The sequence below is a fragment of the Lissotriton vulgaris genome, chromosome 2_1 (assembly GCF_964263255.1).
Source record: "Lissotriton vulgaris chromosome 2_1, aLisVul1.2, whole genome shotgun sequence".
Taxonomy (NCBI): Eukaryota; Metazoa; Chordata; class Amphibia; order Caudata; family Salamandridae; genus Lissotriton; species Lissotriton vulgaris.
Genome location: NC_141687.1, coordinates 1,425,709,824 through 1,425,723,284, shown reverse-complemented (window position 1 = coordinate 1,425,723,284; position 13,461 = coordinate 1,425,709,824).

The window sequence follows — 13,461 nt, the reverse complement described above, 5'->3', positions numbered from 1 at the left end:
AGATACCAATCAGAACGGGAACAGGCCTAGGGCCTTGGGAATCGCTGGAGCTATTCGAGACTAGCAGTGATTAAGTCGGGAAAGGCCCGCGGGACTCGGGTGCAGTGCCTAAAGTGCACGCACTTTCCAATGTAAAGTCTATGGTGCGTAAAAAGTACAAAGTTAGTTAGTTCGGAACCTTCCGAGTGACCTAGAATGCTGAAACTTAAGACACAGGCCCTTGAGATGTGTACCAGTGTAGGAACACCAGCAGAGCTGAGTTACCTCACCCACAGGAAGCGGGTGCACAGGGTCGAAGTAGTGTCGGGTTTCGTCACGCTGGTCGATGGTGCTTGGAGCTGAAGATGCTGCAGGCGGCTCGATGTGAAGAGTTCCGGTGGATCCAAGGGTCGATCTGTAGATGTGAAGACCTAAAAGCAGAGGGGACAATGTTCAAAGTCACTAGTTAGTGACTACCGTGGAACCAGATTGGAACCAGGCGATGTCGGGTGCAAACAGGCATTGAGGTGTAGCTTCTCTCTGCAGCCACGTGGACACCGGGGGTCGAGGACGTCCAGACATCGGTCACAAACTGTCCCACGCAAGCTTCTCGCTGTTGGCGGTGTCGGCAACTTGATCGGAGCAAACAGGCCTTGGCTAATGCAAGCCACGCAGGAATCAAAAAATGCTTAACACTCAGACCAGCAAGGTCAGAGCGGGTGCTCCTCTCTACAGGAGCAAGGGCAAGTCTGGTGCAACCAGACCTGCAGTGTAGTTTGTCGGTTTTGTCGCCAAGTTGGCCGCTGACCACGTGGCTAGTGGCCGGGATGGCGCGGTGAGTGGCACAATGCAAAAGGGCCCCACGCAGATCGTGGAGATGCTGGGGGGCTGATCTTCGGTGCAAGGTCTGCTCGGTGGTGGGGGCTCTCAGTCCCTAAAGCACAACGTGGAGGGTGCCTCGGTTGCTGCGCTGTCAGCTTTTCGGGTGTCTTCCAAGAGGTCCGGTCCCACGTCACTCGGTGCCTCCATGGGTCCCTTCTTTGCAGGGACTGTGGATCAGGCTGTGAGAAGTCTGGGAGTCTGGGTCTTGTCAGGCTCTGGGCTCGGGCTCTAGTGGGAGGCGGTGGCAAAGCAGACGTCGAGTTGCTGGTTGGTGCCTGCTTTCACAGGGTGGACACTCCTAGGCCACAAGGGAGATTCTCTTCAGTCTTCTGAGCAGCAGAATGTCGAAGTTCAGTCTTCTTCTTTGTGTAAAGTTGATTCAGGATGATCTGCTGTGCAATGGCACTGCTCTCACTCTTATTCCCAATCTAAGGGGTGGATCACCTACTAGGTCCCTCCTCTGGGAGGAACCAGGAAGGGGGGCGGTTACACCCCGTTTCCTTTGTCCAGCTCCTCGCCAGGCCTGGGTCTGGAAAGTCCCAGGACCGGTTTGGACTGGCTTATGCACGGGGACACCTTGTGTGCCCCGGGCATGTCTCAATCTATTTAGCCCTGTCCTACCCAATACACAAAACCCTGTCTGGGGTGGTGCTCGCACCTCCCAAGGCAGGAAACCCTTTGTCCAAGCCTCCCTCGTTGGAAGGACTCCCAGCAGCAGGAGGTCAGACTCGTGTCTGTGGTGGCAGCATCCATTTTGTGATGCGGAGGCTCTGGTTAACTTTAACCGGGGTTAAGGCTACACACATGTTGTGTCCCTCTAGAAGGGTGGAATGCTATCCCCGTTGACAGAACTGTCGAGGGGATAGTATTCCAATTCGTATGACACCTTACTCGACATGTTTTGATAAAGCCAAACCAAAGATAGCATATAACCGCGAGGATTATAATGCACTTAAGAGTATATGGTATGGCAATATCCCGGAACAGCTTAGGGAGTGGTTCCCGACAGCTGCAGACAGGCTCAGCTCATGCTAGAGCACCATCTCACATATTTCCAAGCACTCTGCCTCCAGGATTGAAGAGGCCTTCCATAGGAGTGGCTGATAGGAACATATGTGTCCAGTTTAAGGTTAGATATAGGGATACTATATCTAAGTAAGAGGTGATTACACCAACTTACCCCAGCTGAGTGATCAGCCAGTTGTGTCAAATATGGAGGTCAGGCCAGGGGTGGCACAATACATGCTGCAGCCCCTGGTAGGCCTTGGATGCACCTATGCCCTGGGTACCTAGGGTACACTGTTACAGGGGCCAATAAGGTGAACCAGTTCCAATTGTGTATGCACCTAAGGTACATGGAGTCCATTTTAAGGAGAGAGCAATTAGCCTGGGGCCCTGAATAGCAGGATCCCAGGCCAACTATGTCAAAAACCAGCTAAACACCAGGCAAAAAGTTTGGGGGTAACCATAGTCAAATATCCACCTTCCTACATAACCCCCCCAAACGAAAGGAGATAAGGCTATCCTTGACCAGGTAAGCCTATATTGCCTAAGTGGCCATATAAGGAAGTACCAGCTCTGGCTTGGTTACCCCCTGTCTCATGGTCCACTAATCAATCCCTCACCCTAAGGGTATCTGAGGGTCTCCACCATAGGGAATCTCTACCTGTGGTGTGTCTTTGCAAAGTTAAAGGCTGGTGTTGGGATGGAGTACTGAAGTGAGATTCCTCTGTAGGACTCAGCTTCCTCCAATCACTCTCCACCATGTGTGCCTTTCTTTCTTTTACTGAGTTGCACTGTGCTCTCAGGGTCAACCTCTGGCTACCTAAAGCTGGAGGCTGAGTCCCTCTGTTTGGCTTACTGGAGGGACAGTTCAGGTTTGGGCCCTTAGGGTCCCCGGTTTGGCTGTGCCCAACAATATCCATCTGGGGGAGGTCCCTAACTACTTTTAAGGGGGATCCCTCAGGAGTTTTTAAAGTTTGCACCTCACTAGGGCTACTAGTTTCGGTGCCCCTAATCTGTTGATGGGGGCGCTTTATTTGACAGGGGGCCCTTTGGGTCTCACTGTCCTTCTTGTCCTCTGCAGCCCTGGGCTGAGTAAGGCAAGGTAGAGAGGGGCAGGTTACCTGCTCCAGACTGGGTCCCACCTGAGAAGGGTCCACTGCCATCAGAGGCTCTGTCAGACCAGGCCTAACAACCTCTGGGACAGTTCCTTCATCAGGGGTAAGATCAGTTCCCTGAGGAGGCTGATCTTTTCCTAAAGTCTGGTGGGAGGGAGATTTCTCTTCCTCCTCAATACTCTCTGTTTGGGTTGAGTGATCCATCATTTCAGGCTTCACTACCCATGTATCAGTTTGAGTTTGGGCTGTGGCCATCACAGCCCCACCAACCTTTTCAGGAGGAGACTCAGTTTGGGTATGGGCTGTTACCATCACAGCCCTGCTACTCTTTTCAGGAGGGAAGTTAGCTAAAGATAGGGTTGAGGTTTGCTCAGCCCTCCCAACCTTTTCAGGAAGGACATCTTGGATTAGGGCTGTAGCCATCACAGCCCCACTAACCTTTCCATGGAGATTTACCATTCTAGAATGGGTTTGCTGTTCAACCTCAGCCCAGGCTGAGATTTCCAAATCATTACCCAGTAGGCAATCTACAGGCAAGTTTGCTGACACTGCCACTCTCTTTGGGCCAGTAACACCTCCCCAGCTAAGATTGACTACTGCCATGGGATGATTGGTTTCTATGCCATCAATGTTTGTCACCTGATATTTGGCATCAGGTAAAAGTTGCCTTGAGGGGACTAGACATTCAGCCACCATGGTGATGCTAGCCCCTGTGTCTCTGAAGGCCTCAACTTTCAAACCATTGATGAGGGGCTCCTGTCTATACTTGCTCAAAGTGTTTGGGCAAGCAGTGAAATTGGCAAACCCCATGCCAGTCTCATAGACAAGAGTATCTGAGTTAGGGGACCTGGATAGGCCAGAGTCCACCTGTCCTCCAAAAGTAAACCCACCAAAATTCGTGGGGGTGCTCCCACTACCTGGGGGACCACTGCTAACAGTGACAGGAGGTGTTGGAGCCTTACCTGGAGGTATATTCTCTTTATTGCCATTCTTGGGACAACAGCTATCTGTTTTGTAATGCCCCACCTGTTTACAGGTATGACAATAAGGCTTTTTCTGGGTTGTAGAAGTGTCTTGGGACCCATCCCCATTCTTGGAGTTTTGGGGCCCTGGGGAAGTCTTTTTCTTACTTTTATCCCCACCCTTCTCTTGAGGCTTGGTAGTCTCTTTCTTTTGGTCACCACCCTGGTTCTTAGGCCTGATCCTGGTTCTGACCCATTTGTCTGCCCTCCTACGCAATTCTTGTGGGGAGGTCAGATCAGAGTCAACCAGGTGCTGATGTAGAAGCTGATTTTGACAATTACTTAAGATTTGCTCTCTCATAATTAAATTATACAATCCTGTATAGTCAGTAACCTTACTTCCCAGCAACCAGCCTTCCAGAGCCTTAGTGGCACATTCAACAAATTCAGACCAGTCCTGAGTCTGTGCCTTCTGGGTATCTCTGAACATTAACCTGTACTGTTCAGTGGTTAAGCCTAACCCATCAATCAGAGCACTCTTCAGGACCATGTAGTTTCTAGAATCCCCATCACTAACTGTGAGGAGTCTGTCTCTGCCTCTACCTTCAAAGGAGAGCCACAAGATTGCTTCCCACTGCTCCTGAGGGATCCGCTGTACTCTGCAGGCTCTCTCCATTGCAGTTATCCATTTATGGATATCATCCCCAGCTTTGTAGGGGGGCACGATCTTACTCAGGTTTCTGTTATCAAAAGACCTGTCTTTATCCTTGTGGATATTGCTGCCACCAGTGGGTTTTAATACCCCACTCTCTCTAGGCTGTCTTGCTCTAGCAAGTTTTTCTTGGGCCAGGGCAACCTCTAACTCTTGTCTCTGGATCCTCAATTCAGCCTCTCTCATTTTGGCCTCATGTTCCCTTCTCTGAGAGCTAGTCATCTCCCTTCTGGAGTGACAATGAGAACCTCTAGAAGCATGGGAGTTGTTAGAGTCACCTGAGTGAGTCCTTCTCCTCCTAGGCTTCTGGTTAAGTTCACCTGGGGGTCTGAATGGGTTGTTACCTGATTCAGTCCCAAATAGGCTTGAGTTAGCCTGGTTCAGTCTACTGACCAGCACCTGACTATTTCTGTCATCATCTGACTCACTGCTCCTCTCTTCTGTCTCTTCTTCCTCTTCCTCCTCTAGGTCTACCTGAGGAGCTCCATTGATGGGGGCTTCCTCATCTACCAGGATGATAGGGACAGGGGTGTCTACAGTGTCATCCTCTGAAGGATGGCCTCCTTCAGCATCCCCTGTGGGGTCTGCCTTAGAGGTCTTTAGAGTCTCAGACTGATCTAAGATCTCTCTAAGGTGGTCTGTGGTAGGGGAAGGCCCTGTCCTCAGACCCCTTAAGACACAAAGCTGTCTTAATTCCTTAAAGGATTAAAGGAAAAAAATAGCAACTTTGGATGGTGCCCTTTGAGGGTCACTCTCAACAGGGATGTTCCCAGTGGAACCCTCTGCTCCAGACATTGCTCTAGTGTTGGTGGATGTGTTGCAATCTACCTACACTGGTGTTTACCTACTAAACCTATCTAGTAGTTGTAGTCAGGGTGTGCTACTCCCTTTGCTCTACAACAACTAAGTTCAGTAGAACTTAAGTATACTAGTCTTGTATCTACCTAGCAGGTACCTGTATGATCTTTCAAATGATAATCTCAAAGATTGTAATGGTAAAACAACAGCAAGCTCAGATCCCAATCCGCTGCTCACCAATGAGAGAAGTTGGCCTGGTATATAATGCTCACTAATTCTAGTGATCACTTTGTACCATGCCAAGCAACCCTTATGATGATTGGTTGTAAGTCAACCTTATAGACCAGTTATCCTAGTGGTAACGTGGACAAAGCAGTCTTAGGCTAAACTCTGAAAGGCATGTGAAGCCAGCTGTATTACCATACACAACCCCCTTGAATACTAAATGAAAGGAAACCACACAGATATATATTGAAAATATATATTGATTTGTTAACTATAAAATCCCCTGGACTCTTTCTGAGCACAGAAGCACAAGCGTTAAATCACAAGACAGTTTAAAATACACAAAAGTTGCACAATATGGATGAGCCCTAGGGGCCACCTAAACCATATATTAAGAAAGTGGTATAAGAGATACCAATCAGAACGGGAACAGGCCTAGGGCCTTGGGAATCGCTGGAGCTATTCGAGACTAGCAGTGATTAAGTCGGGAAAGGCCCGCGGGACTTGGGTGCAGTGTCTAAAGTGCACGCACTTTCCAATGTAAAGTCTATGGTGCGTAAAAAGTACAAAGTTAGTTAGTTCGGAACCTTCCGAGTGACCTAGAACGCTGAAACTTAAGACACAGGCCCTTGAGATGTGTACCAGTGTAGGAACACCGGCGGAGCTGAGTTACCTCACCCACAGGAAGCGGGTGCACAGGGTCGAAGTAGTGTCGGGTTTTGTCACGCTGGTCGATGGTGCTTGGAGCTGAAGATGCTGCAGGCGGCTCGATGTGAAGAGTTCCGGTGGATCCAAGGGTGGATCTGAAGATGTGAAGACCTGAAAGCAGAGGGGACAATGTTCAAAGTCACTAGCCAGTGACTACCGTGGAACCAGATTGGAACCAGGCGATGTCGGGTGCAAACAGGCGTTGAGGTGTAGCTTCTCTCTGCAGCCACGTGGACACCGGGGGTCGAGGACGTCCAGGTGTCGGTCACGAGCTGTCCCACGCAGGCTTCTCGCTGTTGGCGGTATCGGCAACTTGATCGGAGCAAACAGGCCTTGGCTAATGCAAGCCATGCAGGAATCAAAAAATGCCTAACACTCGGACCAGCAAGGTCAGAGCGGGTGCTCCTTTCTACAGGAGCAAGGGCAAATCTGGTGCAACCAGACCTGCAGTGTAGTTAGTCGGTTTCGTTGCTAAGATGGCCGCTGACCACGTGGCTAGTGGCCGGGATGGCGCATCGAGTGGCATAATGCAAAAGGGCCCCACGCAGATCATGGAGATGCTGGGGGGCTGATCTTCGGTGCAATGTCTGCTCGGTAGTGGGGGCTCTCAGTCCCCAAAGCACAACGTCGAGGGTGGCTCGGTTGCTGCGCTGTCAGCTTTTCGGGTGTCTTCCAAGAGGTCCGGTCCCACGTCACTCGGTGCCTCCACGGGTCCCTTCTTTGCAGGGACTGTGGATCGGGCTGTGAGAAGTCTGGGAGTCTGGGTCTTGTCAGGCTCTGGGCTCGGGCTCCGGCGGGAGGCAGCGGCAAAGCAGACGTCGAGTTGCTGGTTGGTGCCTGCTTTCACAGGGTGGCCACTCCTAGGCCACAAGGGAGATTCTCTTCAGTCTTCTGAGCAGCAGAATGTCGAAGTCCAGTCTTCTTCTTCGTGTAAAGTTGATTCAGGATGATCTGCTGTGCAATGGCACTGCTCCCACTCTTATTCCCAATCTGAGGGGTGGATCACCTTCTAGGTCCCTCCTCTGGGAGGAACCAGGAAGGGGGGCGGTTACACCCCCTTTCCTTTGTCCAGCTCCTCCCCAGGCCTGGGTCTGGAAAGTCCCAGGACCGGTTTGGACTGGCTTATGCACGGGGACACCTTGTGTGCCCCGGGCATTTCTCAATCTATTCAGCCCTGTCCTACCCAATACACAAAACCCTGTCTGGGGTGGTGCTCGCACCTCCCAAGGCAGGAAACCCTTTGTCCAAGCCTCCCTCGCTGGAAGGACTCCCAGCAGCAGGAGGTCAGACTCGTGTCTGTGGTGGCAGCATCCATTTTGTGATGCTGAGCACCTTCCTACACGGGCCGCCGTCAGAACATAGGTCAGACACTGGGTAATGATGTCCACTGAGTGGCTGAGAGGGGGATGGAGTATTAGTCCAGTTTCTGCATAGAACCCGCTCAGTGGAGAAAGAGAAAAGAGTCAGCTAGTCAGCGGGTGTAGCGTCCAGTTATTTATCAGATGCTCAAGATCCCGAGGGCAATTGGCCACCTTCTAAGGAGTGTATGTCTTGTATTATGTCCTGTTTTTTTTGGGATGAGCTGTACAATCCCCAGGAGGATGGATGTCTTGCGTGATGTACTATAGTCCATTGGGGCTTTACCGGGACGCGAGCTTTGGAAGGTATGTGTGACGGACTCGGAGGTGGAGTGTCAGGGATCTGGAGTAGCTGGGCTGCCTCCTGATAGGACCGCGGTACATGGTGCTTGGATTCCCACTGGAATATGAGGGTGAAGGGATGTCCTCATTTGTAGCGCCTTTAAGTTCCTGGAGTTTATCTGTGATAGGCCGGAAATCCCTGTGGCGGTGGAGTGTCGTGGGAGCCAGGTCCGTAAACAATTGGATGGGCGCGCCCTTAAACATGAGCTCCGGTTTGTCTCGAGCAGCTTTGAGAATGGCCTCGTTCTCGGTGAAGAAATGGACCCGGGCCAAGATGTCAGGAATGAGGCCAGGCCACCCAGGAGGGCCAGACACTTGATGCGCATGATCCAAGGCTGGTGGGCAGGCATCCTCATCTCCCCTGATGTCGAGCAGAAGGTCAGCCATGAAAGTCATGTTGTTCCAGTGCCCCCTATTTTCCAGGTCCTCTTGCTTAATCTGCAGCTCAATATGTTGCTCTTCAAGGGTGGCCAGGTGCTGTCATAGGTGTTCCTGGTCTTCCGTGTGGGCGTTTAATGTCTTCCCCCACGTCTCTCTGGAGTTCTTTGATGCAGGCTTGGACCTCTGTGCGAAGAGATCCTATTTCTGATTTAAGTTTGTGCATAAAGGTGATCATGAAGGATTGCGTGACCAGTTCAGAGGGACCTCCGGTTGCTGACGCCTTGAATGGTTTTGGGGCCGATCCAGGCTTGTTCCACATAGCCATAACCGTATTATTTTTAGGGGGTGTTGAAGGCTCTTTTCCAGTCTTGGAGGTCATGATCTCCCAGCTGAGGTGTCTCGAGCAGCAGATCCCAGGTGAGGAGGTGCTATCCCAGGAGCATTCTGGTCTGGGTAGGGTGCGTGATCCCAACCACGGAGACCTGAAGGCGATGAGAAGGAGCAAAGCGTGAGGCTGGAGATCTGAAGGAGAACTAGGAACAGCCCTGCAGAGTCTCAGTATACAGTCCTTGTGTCCACTGAGGAGATGCAGAGTCTAGATGAGACCAGGCCGCAGAAAGGGCAGAGGCCGGGCCAGACAAACTCCAGTGTTGTCTCCCCTCTAACACGGAACCAGTGTGGGCCTGTCTGCAGTGACCAGATGATGACCGCTAGTGCGATAACCATCCCCGGTCGTGTCTAGGGGGTCTGTTAAAGTTCAGAGGGACGCCTGTGGTTCTGTGTAGCGATGTGGTAACTGCTACTATGGCGCAAGCAGGAGGCCAGAGGCAATGCAATTTCACCTGGGCAGGCCCACACAGTCTCCCACCACAACAGATGAGCAGTGTAGGGCCTCGTGTCTCACAGTCCAATGACCAGTGACCAGGGCGGCAGTAGTAGCGGTACAGATATGTGTTGCCTTTGGGGATGTAGGGAGACGCCTGCAGCCTCGGGCGACACTCCAGGGAAACGTGTGATTAGTAGTGTCTCAGGTCTTTGTGGGGGCCGCTGATGGGGGCCTAAAGCCAGCGTGTCCTCCCTCAAAGCTCATGGGGGCCCCAAGCGGTCAGCATCCCACTCTCGGTCAGGCCGTGGTGCTTTGTGTCCCACTGCAAGTCCACCCAGCCACCCCACAGAGTTGGCGAGATACTGCAGGGGTGCTTCAGGAATGCAGCTGCATCAAGGGGGCCCACTCGGGGCAGCAGTGAGCAATGCCACTTTCCGTATAAGGCCTGGGCCAGCAGAGCATCAGTGGTCCTTATGGTGGCCTTCGATGGCTCCAATGGGAGGCGACACGGGCGATGACAGAGTGTGTGTTTGGCCCCAGGTGGATCCAGTGGGGAGGACGGCAGTATCAGAAGTCAGTGGGAGAACCAGGCCCAGGTCCTGAGTAGCATTGTCGCTGTCCGCAGGCTTTCTGCTGTCGCCTGGATCAATGGTGGGAGCGTAGGGGGTCTCCCTGAGCAAATTAGGGGTGCCGCCTCCGGGGTGTAAGCAAGGCCTCGAGTGGGTAGCGAATGACCGTGGCCTAAGATGGCGGTTAGCTGGGCCCCAGTCTGTCAATGCATTCCCCGCTCAGCGGCATCAGCGCCCCCCAGTCTCCGTACCTGGGGAATCCTGGCGCCACTCGGAGTCTCCTGCTGGAAGCCGCCGACCTGAGCTAGTGCGTGCTCTGAAGCGCCGCTAACTGGGATCTGTGAAATGGCGGACTCGCTCTTGCCCCCAATATCTGCCACCGCTCCACAGAATTCCTGCGGGTAGGCTGAGGGAGTTGCAGCGCCAGGTCCCCCCGGCCTCAATCGCACCCCCAGGAACTGCATTATCGGCGCGGCCCCTGCCCGTAGCGTCGGCTCACACTGGGAGTCATCGTCCCAGGAGCGCAGGGTCAGAATACACAAAATTGCAGGCACGCTGCTGGAGGCCACTTTTCAATTTTAATTTTAATTCATTTCCCAATTTACCTGCTTCTGTATAAAATTGTGACTGATATTTCTTTGTTGGAGTATACTGATAGACTGTTACAGAGGAATATATTTTTGTGTATATAATATGTACTTTATTTCTTTTTTAAATGAAAATATTAATAAACAACAGAACGTGAATTATACCTGTTTCCTTCCTCTCTGTGGATTTTCTATATGACAAGCTAATTGTAATTGTCTAGGTTGTTACTTTTCATATGGGGTTCAGGAGGAATGCCTGAGCTCCTTTTTCTTGAAAAGGATTAATCATCTGCTGTAACCTCCATCATTTCTCAACAGTCACGTGGCAGAAATCAGGTCTTGTAAAAAATTCAAAGTCCTCCACCTGTCTTTTGCGATCTGGTCTGGCTTTTTCAAAAATAGTCTGGCGTTGGAGATAGTTTTCAAAAAAGACGAACGCAGCCCGAGGTCTTGCATAAGCACCTGTCCGTAGTTTCTGAGCTATTGGGATCCGGTGGACTGGGTGGACTTCCTGAGCCCAGTTCCATCCTTCGATCTCAGGGAATGCCTTGCCTAACAGTTTAACCATATAGCATTGGATATCTGCCCCCCCATTGTCTTCAGGGATACCCAGGAACCGCAGATTGATTCCTTGTTGGCGGTTCTCCTGGTCTTCAAGCTTCCACTGTATGTCTACAAGTCTAGCCTCATGAGAAGTGGTCTGCTGCTGCGTTGCCATCATCTCAGTCTCAATATTACCAGTTCTTGTCTCGAGATCTGTTTAACAATCTGAAATTTCAGTGCACACTTTGGCTATTTTGCGAACAGAGCGTTGCATTTTCCGAAAAGCAGCCTCGGAGTGCCTATTATCCTGTTTAGACTCATCCCGATGTGCCATAACTGACTGTAGTATTGCATCCAGGGTTGCCGTGGTGACTGATTCCACATTAGAGGGAGATCCGCTTTTGTCTCCCACCAGATGGCTTGAGGATGAATAATCCCAGTTTAGATCTTGTATTCCCCCTTTTGTTCGGGTTGTGGCTATCAAAGATTTAGCTGACCTCTGTAGTGTTGCAGCGGAATCTCTACCACTAGTATCGTGATATCTTCTTCAACTTCACTGTCACTACCACTTGTTGTAGGAACTGACCCCTCCAATGATTCTGTATCCTCAGAAAGAGAGTAGTAATAATCTGTTGTCTCAATGTCAGTCTCCTTCCCTGAGTGGATTTTCAGCGCAAAATATTTGGATTGTGCATTGGATGGATCATCCGTAATTAATCCTGTTAGCTCTGTTTTCCCCTTTAGCGTGGGGAAGCTCAAGCTTGCTTCCATACCGACGGGTTGAGCTGGTCTTAAATCAGCTTTGCTCGTGTGCTTCAGGTTTATCTGTTTGGGGTTCCCATCACATTGATCCCCCTTGCCCTGCTTGTCTCTTGCCTGCTGTGGTTGCTGTGTCTGCTCTCTGCCATCTTGCCCCGTCTCCTCATCAAGCGTTCCCTCCGTAGCATCAGTAGCGTCCATTACACCCTCTTCAACTTGTTTGCCCCAGGCCCCTGCAGTCTCAATTCTGTCCTCCACTACGGCTGTTTCGTTACCATTCACTGTTTAAGGGGCAACAGATACACTAGGTATAGCCAGGGCTTCCTCCCCTACCATCACCATCTCTGGTATTTCCATTACCTGATCAGGGCCCTCAAGTGCAGAGTCTTGTCTGGGCAGGCCGTTTTTCAATGCTCCCAGCCCGTCCTGCATCAAATCGCCTTTCATTTAATTTTCGCCAGGTCTCTGCTTGGTCTGCTTCTCGCCGGCTCTTCACTAGCAGCTCCACTATAGTTGGACCGGCTGGTTGCTGCTGGGGCCTTCCTTTCCCCGGGAGATCCTTCCGGGTCGGATTCTGGCCGCCTTGTACTGGCGGTCGCATTGTCCATTCTCCCGCTGCAGCTGCGCCATCCTCCAGCCATTTTACTGGTGTACCGCATGCTTTTCCTGATGGAGGGGTGGCAGCTGTTGAATCCTTGGCTCCTGCTTTGGCCCGGTCATCGGGGGCTCTTTCGGGTTTCATTTCTCTGGGATCAGCGTATTATTGCCCTGTTATCTGAGCAGTTGAAGATTCGCTTTGCTTGCAGCCAGAATAACGCCCGGAGGTCAGAGCACGCCAAATCTGCCAGCAGGTAAGAGCCACTGCTTCCGATGTAGCTTCTGAGACAATTTCACAACAGTGGATTTTTTCCTCTCTGTTGTCCAGAAGCAGATTCACTATAGATATAATCATCTCCAGGGTTGTCACATGCGGGCGTTCATATACATCAAATGGGGGGGTCACTGGATCACACCATCGAGCTACTGCAGCAGCCTAGCCTAGCCTGCCACCATCATGGTAGCCGTATTAGACGAGTATGAGTAGTAAAGGCAACAGTGGTCTTTTGTTTGTTTCAATTGTTAGGTGTGAAGGTGAGATGCAGGAGCTAAAAGGCTTGCTTAGTCCTTTGTGAATTTTGGTTGCAAGGAGGTGGTGAGGATGAGGGAAAAGACCAAAATGTTGGCCTCTGGTGAGTGAGGTGTGTTGAGAGGGAGAGATATGAAAAATGCTCCGAAATTCAGTTAAATCTGTGGAGGCTTCATCCATTTTTGTACATTCAATTGTTATGAGAGGCCATCAGCAAGGGCACCAGAGCGGGGTGGCAGTCGAGTGCTACTTCAGGCCCCAGACACCAAGATGGCTGTCACCCCCCAACAGAAAACCCACCACGGGGCACACTCCGCAGTACCCCATCTCGATCACTATACAATCAGACTAAAGTGTGGCAGGCTCCTCCACGCCGATCAGCGCAACTCGGCTGAAAACCATCAGACAGGGCATAGAGGGCAGCACTTTCAGAGTGGCCACTGACATGGACAGAATTCCCAGAGGGGACCCGGTCCAGTCCCTGATAGCCCAGCAATCAGATTGCCTCCTAAGTACTTTCAGAGAGCAGTCTCTTCAGCTATCAGTGCAATTGCCCTGGCTCAGGCTCATCCAGGGGAGCGGAC